General features: G+C 33.0%; 1 pseudogene across 1 annotated transcript; it reads left to right on the forward strand.

Annotated features, from left to right (window-relative positions):
* Window positions 1-1,259: 1,259 nt before the first annotated feature.
* LOC145626198 (kinesin-like protein KIN-14R) lies at window positions 1,260-7,587 on the forward strand (annotated as a pseudogene). The gene is made up of 18 exons (XR_014110971.1): window positions 1,260-1,629; window positions 2,389-2,955; window positions 3,053-3,120; window positions 3,208-3,391; window positions 3,813-3,922; window positions 4,019-4,118; window positions 4,199-4,285; window positions 4,412-4,588; window positions 4,713-4,986; window positions 5,186-5,347; window positions 5,499-5,714; window positions 5,802-5,839; window positions 5,928-6,091; window positions 6,188-6,439; window positions 6,534-6,596; window positions 6,675-6,749; window positions 6,846-6,911; window positions 7,016-7,587. The product of XR_014110971.1 is annotated as a kinesin-like protein KIN-14R (transcript).
* Window positions 7,588-13,521: the final 5,934 nt, after the last annotated feature.

Consider the following 13,521-nt stretch of genomic DNA (forward strand, 5'->3'; position numbering starts at 1 on the left):
TTTTTTTTAGGGTATGAGTGATTTTTACACTCTAAAATTTGATTTACTACTTACCATTTTCCATTTATGACTTACCACTCTCAATGTGAAAGTCATAAACTATGATTAGTACTTTTGTTTCATAATAATTGCAACATTTTGTATTACTTCGTAATTTTTTTCAATACATATGAAGTAATTGACAATTGTGTCAGTCAAACTATTGCGATTATTAAGAAACGAAGGAAATATTTAAAACCTATAATCATAAAAATAATGTAGAAATTTGTTACACCCTGTCGAACTATCAATATTGTGGGTCTTAAGTGATTTAAGATCTTCTAAGTTATTTTCCTTAAATATTAGCAAAATTAACAAATGTCTATATATTTATTCATCCTATATATTGACTAATGGTTACTCTTTGTTACTAAACTATACATCATGCACAATTTACCCTCTTTAGTATTTTGTTGACTGATTAGGGTTAAAAATAAAAAGTAAAATAGTGAAATCATGTGTTAATGAGAAAGATAAAGTGATAAGACTATGGAATTCTTTATGAAATGGTCTTTGAAAGTTAAGTTAAAGCCATGGGAGTTGAAACAAAGGCCATTCATTTTGGCCTCTTTGATACATTACAAGAAGAAACTCTAATTGCTCAAATATCTATAACTTATTTTATCATATTGATCATCATCAACCATAACAAACACAATTTTGGTAATGACTAAGATAAGTGTAGTTTGTTAGATTTTGAATAAACTTCTCAAATGAAATGTGTACATGATCAATATATGTTGAATTTACAAGATTAGTCGTAATCACATTATCACTTTTCACCTATAATAAAGTAATCTATAAATATGTTACGTACTAACTTAGGATTCTAACATAGTAGATTAATAGCGCTCTGATTAGAGTTGACAATCTCTTACACACAAATCCGACCTAAAGTTACTAAGTGGCTAAATCCATCAACACACAATAACCTACACCCGACCCGATAATAACTTCCAAGTTTGTTCCATGTGTCTTTGGGCCTTTCGGTAGGGCCGTGAGGAAAAATCAAAAGGGCCAAATCTACCGAAACTGTATGGCCCATACCGAATTGGCTGTCATTATTTTACATCACCTCCATGAAACGCTAACGTATTCATTACTGATTTGTCTGTCATTATTTTATATCACCTCCATGTAACGGCCAATCTTCATTCTCCAACGGTCGAAATTGCAAATTTTGAACACCCTTCGCACTAAAAAGGAAACTCCAAAAAAGACTCATTTCTTACTCTTTTTATCTCCAAAATTCATAATTTGAAAATTTTCATCAACATTTTTGAGTAACAATAATTCAAGCAATTTTTTGATTTTTTTTTTTTCTTTCTCTCATGGAAAACTGCAAATTCGATGAATTTACCCAAATCGAAGAAACCCTAATCCCTGGCATTTCGTCTTCTGGGGTTTTGGATTGGGAGAAGGAAGATCCACCTGAAATTCACCAACAAGATGTTATGGTCGAAACAACCCTAATTGAAGAATTTAAAGATTCCCAAATGAACGATTTTCAAGAATTTTCTGGGGATTCTATGGTTTGCGACCCGAGTTCGAAATTAGTTCCAAATGGGTTTTCAAGATCGTGTTGTACAGGTTAGGGTTTTTCTATTTTTTCCCCAATTATTATTGTTGGTTATTTTTTAGCTCCTTGGGTTTTAATTTAAAGTGATCACATTTGGAAATTATTAAATAAATAAATATAAATGGGGTGTTTGTAATTTACTGTATGAATTAGTCAAATGTCTAGTGGAAATGCTGTCTGAAGGTTGATGAAATCGTTTATATTTATGTAATTAATGTACATGACTAGCTTTTAAACCCGTGCGATACACAGCTAAATGAATGAATTTCAATAAGGATAAGAAGAATGATTTGTATGCTACATGTTTCATCAAATTTGTATATTTGAGCTGTATATGTGATTCAGTTACTTTGATTAGTAATGCTGATTGGGTTGAAAGGAAAGTATTTTGAACTGAAATTTTATTTTCTTTAGGAAATACTGTTTAATGCTACAAAAATCAGCATTCAAACTTATTTCTCAATACTTTGTTGTTGCTAAAAATTTAGAGAGGTGAGATGAAGGGGAAGGAGGGGAGGAGATAAACTGTGCTCCCATTCCTAGAATGAAGAATTAATATCAACCCAACAAAAGTTTTTTTCCCCTGTATCCCTAGAGTGTTTTTTTCTCCCTTCGTAAAATTAATATCAACCCAACAAAAGTTTTTTTACAATCATCAATAGTATAGAGGAAATATTGAAAATTTAATAGTGATTATACAATTATTATTGTTTAAGGGCTTAGAGAATTTTCTCCTCATCTGCTGATGACTCTTTGCCTTTTGTAACTAGAGGACATTGTCACATTTGTTAATGCTGGCTGTGAGGCTTCAAGTCAAGCAGAATCGGGTGTAGAATTTTCAGCGGATGATAAGTATCTAGGCGGGGATGTTACAAGGACAGATGAATGCATAATTGAGGCTGGTGATTACCCATTTGTATATCAGTCTGCACGATTTGGGAACTTTAGCTACCAGTTCAACAATCTTCCCCCTGGGGATTACTTTGTTGACCTTCATTTTGCTGAGATTATGTATATCTATGGGCCTCGAGGAATGAGAGTATTCAACGTCGTGATTCAAGATGAGAAGGCAAGTTTCAGCCTGAAATCTTTCTGATATGACCTCTTTATGCTGAATCATTGTAGTGTACTAATAATTGTGCTCTAAATGTCATAAAACTGGCAGGTTCTCTCTGATTTTGATATATTTGCTGTGGCTGGAGCAAACAAGCCACTTCGGCTAGTTGACTGTAGAGTCACTGTTAAGGAGGATGGTATGATCCTAATAAGGTTTGAAGGTGTTAGTGGAAGTCCAATAGTTAGTGGAATTTGCATTCGCAAAGCACCAAAATTGGCAGGTAGATTCCACCTAGAATTTATGGGTTATTCCAAATCTAACTTCACAAAGATGCAACTGATTCTAATTTTATCATATTTACTTCTACTTGGACATAGATTCTCAGGTGACACATGAAGTATTTAGGTGTCAGAATTGTGCAGCTGAAATAGAAGTTCTAGCTCAGGTAATGAATGGGCACAGTGCAGTTCTCGATTTCTAATGTTAAGGTTTTATTGCTATTTCTGAATCATGTAATGACACTTCACATCAGGAAAAGGGCTTGCGACCTAAATCAACAGCTAAGTATGAGAAAAAGATAGAAGAATTAAGTCAGCAGTGTCAGCGCAAAACAGATGAATGCTATCAAGCCTGGATGTCTTTGACAGCAGCAAACGAGCAGCTGGAAAAGGTTAGAATGGAGCTCGACAACAGAGTGTTCAAGTCTTATTCTCTAGGTAAAAACTTCACAAAGCCCTTGTTTATGGAATTATGTTAAGTACAACAGGACACTATAAATTTGTACCTTAATATATTTTTTCTGCCATCTGATGTCCAATATATGAAAAAGTACTTTGGCATCTTCATGTATCTGATTCGTAATTCTTCCGGTGCTTTTTTCTTGTTTGAAACAAATTGTGATATTGCTTCTTAGTTTTAAGTCCTTATTTTATGTCAACTCACTGAAAATTTTCATAAATGAGAGTTTTATGTATGAACCTTCTGCTGATAATTTTCTGTGTGGTTTTGGCAAATTATGAATTGATATTGTGATTATTCAGTCAAGTATATTCTCCAAATATTTTAAATTTAGATACCAAGCCATGCTTAAATATTTTATATTACCTCCCTGATATTTTTTTTCTTTTTTGTCTATAGACCAGACTGTGGAGAAACAGGCTGAAAGTTTAAAAGCCATATCTAGCAGGTATGAGCAGGATAAGAAGTTCTGGATGACAGCAATATCTGGTTTAGAAGAAAAAATTAAGGTATACTATACAAGTACTTTGCATCCACATTTTTTATTAATTGAGCTTCATCTGCAATGCCTTTATCAGCAAATGATGAGTTGCAAACTTACACAGAATATGAAGGAAGAACATTCTCAGCTTGCCCATGATGCACATGAAACTGCTGATTCAATTCCTGAGTTATCCAATATGGTTTCAGCAGTTCAGATGCTAGGTAGGTTTGGATTATTAAAGACACAGATTATTGTTCTGCTATTTGTGGATGTTAAGAGATTGCATTCAATTTTTCTGCAGTTGCTCAGTGTGAGGAATTCAAACAGAAGTATATTGAAGAACAAAAGAAGAGAAAGAAGCTTTTTAATGAAGTTCAAGAGGCCAAAGGCATGTGCTTTTTATATTGCAGTTTGAAGCTTATTCAGTAATGGAGAAATCCTGATATAACCACCATACAGATTTTCCAAGATAAAAATTTAAAATGAAGATTCCGATTATCGCTCTTAATTTCAGGGAATATCAGGGTCTTCTGCCGTTGCCGGCCTCTCAGTAAGAAGGAACAAACAGCTGGATGTGCAACTGTAGTTGATTTTGAAGGAGCCAAAGATGGAGAACTTGCTATTTTGAATGGCGGATCAAATAAGAAGATGTTCAAATTTGACAGAGTTTACACACCAAAGGATGATCAAGGTACATTGTTGAGGGTTTGATTTATGCTATACAGCTATTGTACCGACTTCTTACTTGGAGTTGAAGGCTACTTGTTCATGCTGTACGTCTAAGAGATTAACTAAGTTGTGTTTTTGCTATTTAGCTGATGTGTTCATGGATGCTTCTCCAATGGCAACATCGGTTTTGGATGGGTATAATGTTTGCATATTTGCTTATGGTCAAACTGGAACTGGGAAGACCTTTACAATGGAGGGCACAGAGCAAAATCGTGGTGTGAATTATAGAACTCTTGAGATGCTGTTTAAAATTGCCCAGGAGAGGAGTGATACCTACACGTATGACTTATCAGTTAGTGTGCTTGAAGTCTATAATGAGCAGATCAGGGATCTCTTGGACTCCTCGCCAACATCTAAAAAGTAAATATTGACCCCTTTCCTGGGTCCTGTTGCTATGCATTTCACTTTTTTCTTTAGAAGCAATAGTAACATATGGGGGGTATGGGCAATGGCAGTCAAGTTCATTTTTTCAAAGTCATTTTATATTTTGTAACTTGCTGTTTCTCTTTGCACCTAAAAGACTACTTATTGATCTGTGCTTTTCTCTCCTGGTGTTCAGGTTAGAGATAAAGCAAGCTTCTGAAGGCTCACACCACGTTCCTGGAATTGTTGAAGCAAAAGTGGAGAATACAAAACAAGTGTGGGAAGTACTGCGGGCTGGGAGTAATGCAAGGGCTGTTGGGTCTAATAATGTGAATGAGCATAGCAGCCGTTCTCACTGGTTAGTCAGATTCTGTAAATTGTTTATGCCTTTTGTCTTCAGGTGTTTTGCCTTCAGTTATTGTATTTGTAGCACCCTGCCTCTTCTGCCTAATTTCAGGATGGTTAATTTGCTGTATCTATGTACCCAAAAAATTTATGCTTTTATGCAGCATGCTTTCAATAATGGTGAAAGCAAAGAATCTGATAAATGGAGAAAGCACAAAGAGCAAGCTTTGGCTAGTAGATTTGGCTGGTAGTGAGAGGCTTGCAAAGACGGATGTGCAGGGAGAGAGGCTGAAGGAAGCTCAAAATATCAATAGATCATTATCAGCTTTAGGAGATGTGATATCTGCTTTGGCAAACAAAAGCAGCCATATCCCCTACAGGTTAGCATGCTTGATCATCTTGTATATTTTGATTGTTACTCAGCACGAGCTCATTATCTGACCTTTGTTTACACACCATGGTGTCAGGAATTCCAAACTCACACATCTGCTGCAGGATTCATTAGGTAGAAATCATATTCCATTGATTTAAATTTCCAAGAATAGATATTTTTCTGAATGCTCAAATTCTGCTTTCTACTCTATATTTTGCAGGAGGTGATTCTAAGACATTAATGTTTGTACAAATCAGCCCATCAGAGCATGACTTGGGTGAGACTTTGAGCTCTTTAAATTTTGCCAGTCGAGTCCGTGGGGTTGAACTTGCCCCAGCGAGAAGGCAGATTGATACAAGTGAACTTCAGAAGACTAAGATGCTGGTAGCCTCTTGTTTTTTTAGTGCTTTTATAATATTTTTGCCATTTGAAGAAACTTTTGACATGTTCCCAACTATGCCTCCAACACAATGGCATCAGCTTGACAAAGCGAGGCAAGAATCCAAATCCAAAGAGGAATCCATAAGAAAGCTAGAAGAGACCCTCCAAAACATTGAATCTAAGGCTAGGAGCAAAGACCAGACAAATAAAAATCAGCAGGACAAGATTAGAGACCTTGAAGAGCAACTAGGGTTGAAGGCAACTTCACACAGCCAGTCGGAGAAGCAGCTTCTACAGCTTCAAGAAAAATTGAAGGGGAGGGAAGAAGCTTGCTCTGTTTTGCAACATAAGGTTTGATATACTTCATTATGTTACTTCTAATCCTCATTTACTCACTCATGATTAATGATCAACGCTCCAATACTGTTTCCTGGTTATTGTGTAGGTAAAAGAGTTAGAGGACAAGCTCAGAGAACAACAATTTAATGATTCTGCAGCCCTACAGCAGGTATCTTTTTCTTCTCCTCTGCCAGTATGTTCTCATTATCTTATCTGTTCACTAACTGTGGCATCATTTTTAACACAGGCAAGAGATCTTGAGAAGAAGTTAAAAGAGCAAGTGCACGAATCTGAAGTTCATTCTCTAGCTCTTCAACACAAGGTCTGGTTGTGTTGCATTATACTTACTGTGTTTTTTGTTACTTGTCTATAATTCCAAAGATTTTAACGTTTATCCTCCCCTCTATCTTGATTTTAGATCAAAGAGCTGGAGCAAAAGATAGAGCATGAAAGAAATACCGAGTCTAACTCTCTTCATCAAAAGGTCCCTTTCTATACTAGGGTGGTTAATTAAAAGTCTAAATTTCATGATTTTAACACAATGGAAATTAATTTTTGTTAAATTATTGTCATTGACTTGTTTGGCAGATCAAGGAGCTTGAGCAAAAGTTGAAGGATCAAGAACGACAATTAGAGCAAAGGATATTGCAACCTTTGGACCATGCTGAAGTACCAGGTGCCACTCCTGTTGCAGGAAGGCCTTCTTTACGGGATGAAACAATGATCGAGGCTGATCCTTTTGTTTTGAGAAGCTCCAACTCATCAAACAGGATGAGTCATGGCTCCACAATGTCAAGAAGAAGTGATATTCCCACTGAAACCAGAAGGAAACGAGGGTTCAGAAGTGGAGAGACGGAGAACCAAATACCCGCTCCAGCTCCTTTCCATGATAAGAAGATCAGGAAATCTGACCCTCCTAAGCCAATATCTCGTGTCACAAAGACCACGAGGCCTGTGGCCGCCCCTCCTCAGAGGCCCCTTGTTCACGGTAGAATTACTAGAGAAAAAGATACCAAAGAAAAGGTAGCAGCCAAGAAGAGGATATGGAACTAATACTTCTTAGAGTAGAACTCAAATAGGCACATAGCTAACAGTTTATCAGGCAACTAACTTATGTTGTCTTTGTAGTGTGTAATCTTTGTGTTGAGCTACTCAGTGTGTTTCATATCTATTTTAAGTGGTTTTTTTTACTTTTCTCTTAACTAGTTTCAGCCACATTGAAGTATTCTTTTCACAGGCTATCACACAACAGAAGATGGTGTATATGCTTGTTCAAGTTAGTCTCCAGTGCAATTAAGGTAATCCTTGCGCGAACACACTCCTTTCATTTCTAACCCCAACGCCGGTCACCTAAATTTCCAAAGCCTAACCAACATCTTGACGGGTCTAAGATTTATACAACCATGTTTCAACCCAAACCAAAATTGACCCAAACCGAAAAAATATATAGTATAATAAATTTAATTAATTGATTATTATTCTCCTCTTTTCAAAAAAACTGAATAGAAGGTGACAAAGAAGGAAACAAGTTTCTGAGCGATATGATGAGCGTATGCATTCTTCTCGTTTAGAGGGTGGACGTTTCCACCGTTTAAAAGCAAGCTAGTCGTTACAAAATCACAACATGACAAATATTCCCCAACAAATATTTGTTACTGTCTCTTGATTAACAATTATGAAGCTGACATCCTTTGTTATGTCTCTTCCATGCTTTGCTAACACATTTTTTTTATGTTTGTGTCCTACATTATTTGATACATTAACACATGCTATCTAACCCTTCCAGTTCAATAACATGAGTAATAATAGTATCTCTAATTAAACAATGTGGTTGATTAAATACATATATTTTTAGAGTTAGGGCAGGGTATTTTATTTAGCTTCCAAGACTTGTAAAAACAAGTAAACCTTTAAATTACAATTTTAATTTTATTGTAAAGACGCAACAAAAAAAATGTTGATGGTTTAAGCTTTTATTATTCGACAATCAGTGAGCCAATTCCTTAAAAATAATTGATAATAACAAAATTGAGACGGATACAAAAGAAAAATGTGATGATTAAATTAGAATAATATGGATCGAGGAGAATATCTAATACAACTATTATACTTCGTGCAAAAGAAAAATGTGATGATTAAATTAGAATAATATGGATTGAGGAGAATATCTAATACAACTATTATACTTCGTACTACTTACACGGTTACACTACATAAACAATTAAAATTCGACCCTTAATGTAGGCCCGATAAATAAGTTTCTTCCTTAGAAATATACTTCCTCCATTCTTTTTTACTTGACCCGCTTTGACTTTTACACTATTCACCACCCCTCCTTTGACCGTGTTTTGTGGATAATATGTAAGGAAAAACATATTTATGTTGGATCATTTTGAATTCGTCTCAATAAGTAATATCATAATATATAACTTTTATATTTTTTAATTTCGGAGAATTAAAGTTATTAACCGTTAAAGTTTTACATTGGCTAGCATGATAAAAGAAACAGGTCAAGTTAAAAAAACAGAGGAAGTAGGCAATTATTTGTTGAATTACTTGTACGGGTTGTATCATGCATGCATACATGATATAACCCTTCATATAAGAAGAATATAATAATCAAACTCTGAAAATCATTAATCAATTTGCATTGATTATTGAGCCATGATTAAAAAAAAAACATTAAAAAAAAGTACCATTGCTACTAAGGTAGAGGTACTATACTACTACTGTGGTAATAATTCTTGTGATGCAATATCATAAAAGAGCCGCTTGAACTTAATGAATTTAGTTGTTCGATCATGAAGTGTAATTTTTGGCTTCTTCATTCAATTACATTTATTTATGCAACTAAATTTTACCTACGTACAAAATAAATTAAATGAAGGTGTGTGGGTCCATATATATGACACAATAACAAGTATAAATGTAGAGTAACAGTTCAGTTTGTTTCTGATTGATTGAATAATGTTTATTATTGTTGTTGTATAATATAATGTTCATATCATATAATAGTATGTAATAATTGTGGGACATACAACTATATATTATATGATATGTCATGAACTTCTTGCGTTTTGTGAAGTAGGGATTGACGGTTTTGAAAATGACAGTAACATCACATATAAACAATATCAAGATTGATGCATCACATGAATGATCCCTAAGCTAGCTAACTGCTTAAAAAAGTTTTTTCCATTCAAGTTGTGAATCTTTCACGTTCATCATGCATGCTCTTCCCTAATTCTTAGCTTGCTTCTTGTTCCATCCATCCCCACTTCAGATCTTCATCACCCGCCACACAACGTTTCACCACATGTGATTTGTTACGTTGTTACGTTCCGAACAATTCATATGTTATATCCTTAATCGGGTGTTTAAATATTGTGTTGGCTATACTGATTGGTGTTTGTAACACAAAAGGTGCACCGTACTTGTGATTATATGAATGACGTATATCAAACATGTAACACAAGAACGCATATGGAAGTTGTATGTATGTCGATTGTGTTCTGCACGCAGACTCCTAGCTAACTCCCTCACACTACGCAAATGTGTGATATACATGTTGGTGGTAGAATAGTTTAGCAGTTTGAGTCCCGCTTTATGTAAAATGTGATCATAACATGTTATATATCGTTACTAATCCATTTTATAGCGAACTAGGTTAAATGATCGATTTCACTTCCTTTGATAGTAACATGTACTCGATTTGATTTATTCTGTTTTTTTTTTTTTTTTTGAAATAACTCAATTTGATTTATTCTTTAACTTAATAGTTTTAGTCATATCATTGTAATTAATTTATTGATGAATCAAAGGAAAAATAAAATGAAATAAAAATTGACGTGGAATTTAAAATCAATGTCATCATAGATAGTTTGTTCTCAGTGTTGATAAATTTTAAAGTTTATTCCTCAAAGATAATACGGAATATAACTTCAGCTATTATCACATGTGTAATATTTATAATGTATAGTTCATTTTAAATCAAGTATTATGTTTATCTAAATGGAATAATGCACAAAGAAATTATTGAAAATACTTTTAGGGAAAACTTAATAAACTATCATTGTTCATTTGTTAGTAAGTATTTCACTATTCTTCTAAAAAGTCCCATTTAGATGTAAAATATGTGTGTTTATTTAATTATTTTTTATAGCCAGGTGAGTTATGTTTAGAGGTTTGTTCAAAATTAACCCCCGTTCACTTCACTTTATTTTCTAAAATGAAATTATTTTTACTGAATTGAAATTATTTTTACTTACTATTATATTTTTTAAGGTGAAGTGAACAGGGCCTTAGTGGACCGTAAGATACTTGTAACATATGTTACAGCAACTACTAACACATTGCTGGTAAAGAGGCCAGGTGAAAAAGGCTGTTTGGCAACAAACCATCACATTAAGAGCCTTTTACTAATTAATTTTCAAATTAATTTAACGTTACAACAACCTGTTTGTTCCCTTACACAAGTAATTCCAAACCCATAAAAGACATAATCTTACCTTCCTTTTCAGTTAGGGCTTTCCACTTGCCAACTCCATTACTTGCTGCTGTTTTTATTTTTGTTTTGTTTTTTTTTTTTTTTTTTTTAGTAATTGATTTTTAATTTTATGTGATATAGTGATGTATAAAAAGGTTGGAATTATACCTATTATGATTATGGGAGAAAATAAAATAAAGGTATGGGAATGAAATAAGCTGATTTTACATTACATCATCTAAAAAAGGAGAGGAACCTACCAAAAAGTTTAAAGGACTATTTGTTCTTTAGGAAAGTTTTTGCATGCATGTAAATATAGATAATACATCAAATTATATATCATGTAAAAGCTTATAATAAAGTGTATTTTATACTCATTAGTACTAAGATTATTGTCACTTTTTTGTTCTTTTTTGAAATTTGAAATGACAGAGAACATTATATAATAAAGTTGATTGGATCATTATATTTCAATTTATTTAGTTATTTAAAATGCTAAATTTTGTTGACATTTTAAAGTATAGTCCTAATTCTTTGAAATAAAGAATGAAATTAAAAAATATATTCAAAAGCAAAAGGCAAAGTGTTGAAAGCAAAAGCAAAAAGGCCTTAATCTTAATTTTCTTTCTCTTTCAATTTTCCTTTTGTTTTTTTCCTATCTCTTTCTCAATATACAAGTATTTTTTATTTAACAGCAGAATCAGCAGAATTAGATGCAGCTGTTGTTTATGCTTTGGGCTCATTCTCCAAGATTCCCTTGCAATAGCTAAGCCAAAACATCTTTTTATTCTTCATATTTCGCATATATTAATTTTATATTATTAATTACTCCCTCTAAATCATGCCATCACAAATCTCCAAACCATATTTTGTCAATGCATTATTATATCAAAATAGCAATTAAATAATACCTCAATATGAAAACACAAACTTTTAAATAAAACGGATGTTCAGTAAATTACTGAACATCCGTTATAAAGTGACTATAAAAGGCGCAAAAGTTACACTAAAACGCACAAAGGTTACTGTGACATATATAAGAGTTATTTATGCTTCATTGATAAATTTGACAAAAGTGATACTAAATTTGACAAAAGTGACACTAAATTTGACAAAAGTGAACTCGATGTACAGTAAATTACTGAAAACCGGGTGTATACAAAAGTAATTGATATAAAAATATTGTGAATGATGCATAAAATATGACAATTTTATTTCGCGAGTATTTTTTAAAACTATCCTTATTCCCTAAAAATATCTGATTCGAACAACATCTTTATACATTATTTACTACCCCTGTTATTTTTATACAACCCTTCTTGCAAATCAATAATGCAAAACATTAAAAGGGGAAGAAACCCTAGAGACCTAGAATCAAAATCTATAGTTTCTGTATCATTAATATCACTATCTTGGCTATGATATACAAGTAGTAGTAATAGTCAGATGTTGACAGTGCTTAAATTAACTCAACAGAAGCCTCCACTTTTTGAGACAATAAAATTACAATTAATTACAAAACTCCAACATTGTTTTTTTTTTTTTAAAAAAAAATAAATGGGAAACCCAATGCATTAGCATTATGACAGTTTATTTATAGATAGGTGAGTAGTAATAACAAAAAAGGGGTGAGTGAATGTGATAGAAGTGTTGTCTGCTTAATTGACTGCTGTCTGTTTACAGAATCTTACTACTTGTAGACTGCCTGCATCTCTGCTTCTTTCTTTCTCTTTCTACTTTCATAGAAGATGATAATTCTGACTCAATGCAATATTATACAAACCATACATTAGAATAATACAAATATTAATGTAAGCTAGCTAAGATATGGTCTAGTAATAAGCTTGATGTTCAAGCTAGATTGTTTATGTTACCAACAAGATATGGAGGTTTTTTTTAACAAAACCCTATGCAATTCTTCTAGCACTGATCCCAGAATAAAGAGCTTTGGAATTACCAACACTACTATACCATGCATAATTCATTACTTCATGCATGTTTCTCGTTTCACAAGTAGCGTCTAGTTATTAGTGTAATTCGAACTAATAATGTGACTAATGATACAACACTTTACTGGTGTATTAATAGTGTGACTACATACATATAAGAATACTCTGTATCATTTTAATAGTGTAATTTAAACTAATAAGACGGCAATCAACACCTTTATTAGCTATAGAAAAAGATAATTTAAATCATATCTTGAGATGATAAATTTAAAACACCTAAAAGAGATCAAGAGTGCCTTAAAAATAAACATATTACAATCTAACAAAAAGGTAATAGAGAATCACAAGAAAAGAGCAAGATCACATACAATTACAATTTATTTTTTTTTTGATGGAATACTTAACACCTTTTTTATGAAAAGGTAATAGAGAATCTTTGCAAGTAATTTTTGTTATGTCACAATCTAACAAAAAGAGCATTTTTTATAAAATAATTCTAAAACATAAAAACAGGAATTCAGGATCAGTTTCTTCCCTCATTTCCTATTAATCCATGGAAAAAGCCAAGTTCTTAAACAGTTACTAGTTTTATCCCAAATCCCAAGCAATTCTATACCAAAAAAATTAAAATTAAAATCAAAAGTCGGTAAAAGGGGAAA

The sequence above is a fragment of the Chenopodium album genome, chromosome 1 (assembly GCF_948465745.1).
Source record: "Chenopodium album chromosome 1, dcCheAlbu1.1, whole genome shotgun sequence".
Lineage (NCBI taxonomy): Eukaryota > Viridiplantae > Streptophyta > Magnoliopsida > Caryophyllales > Amaranthaceae > Chenopodium > Chenopodium album.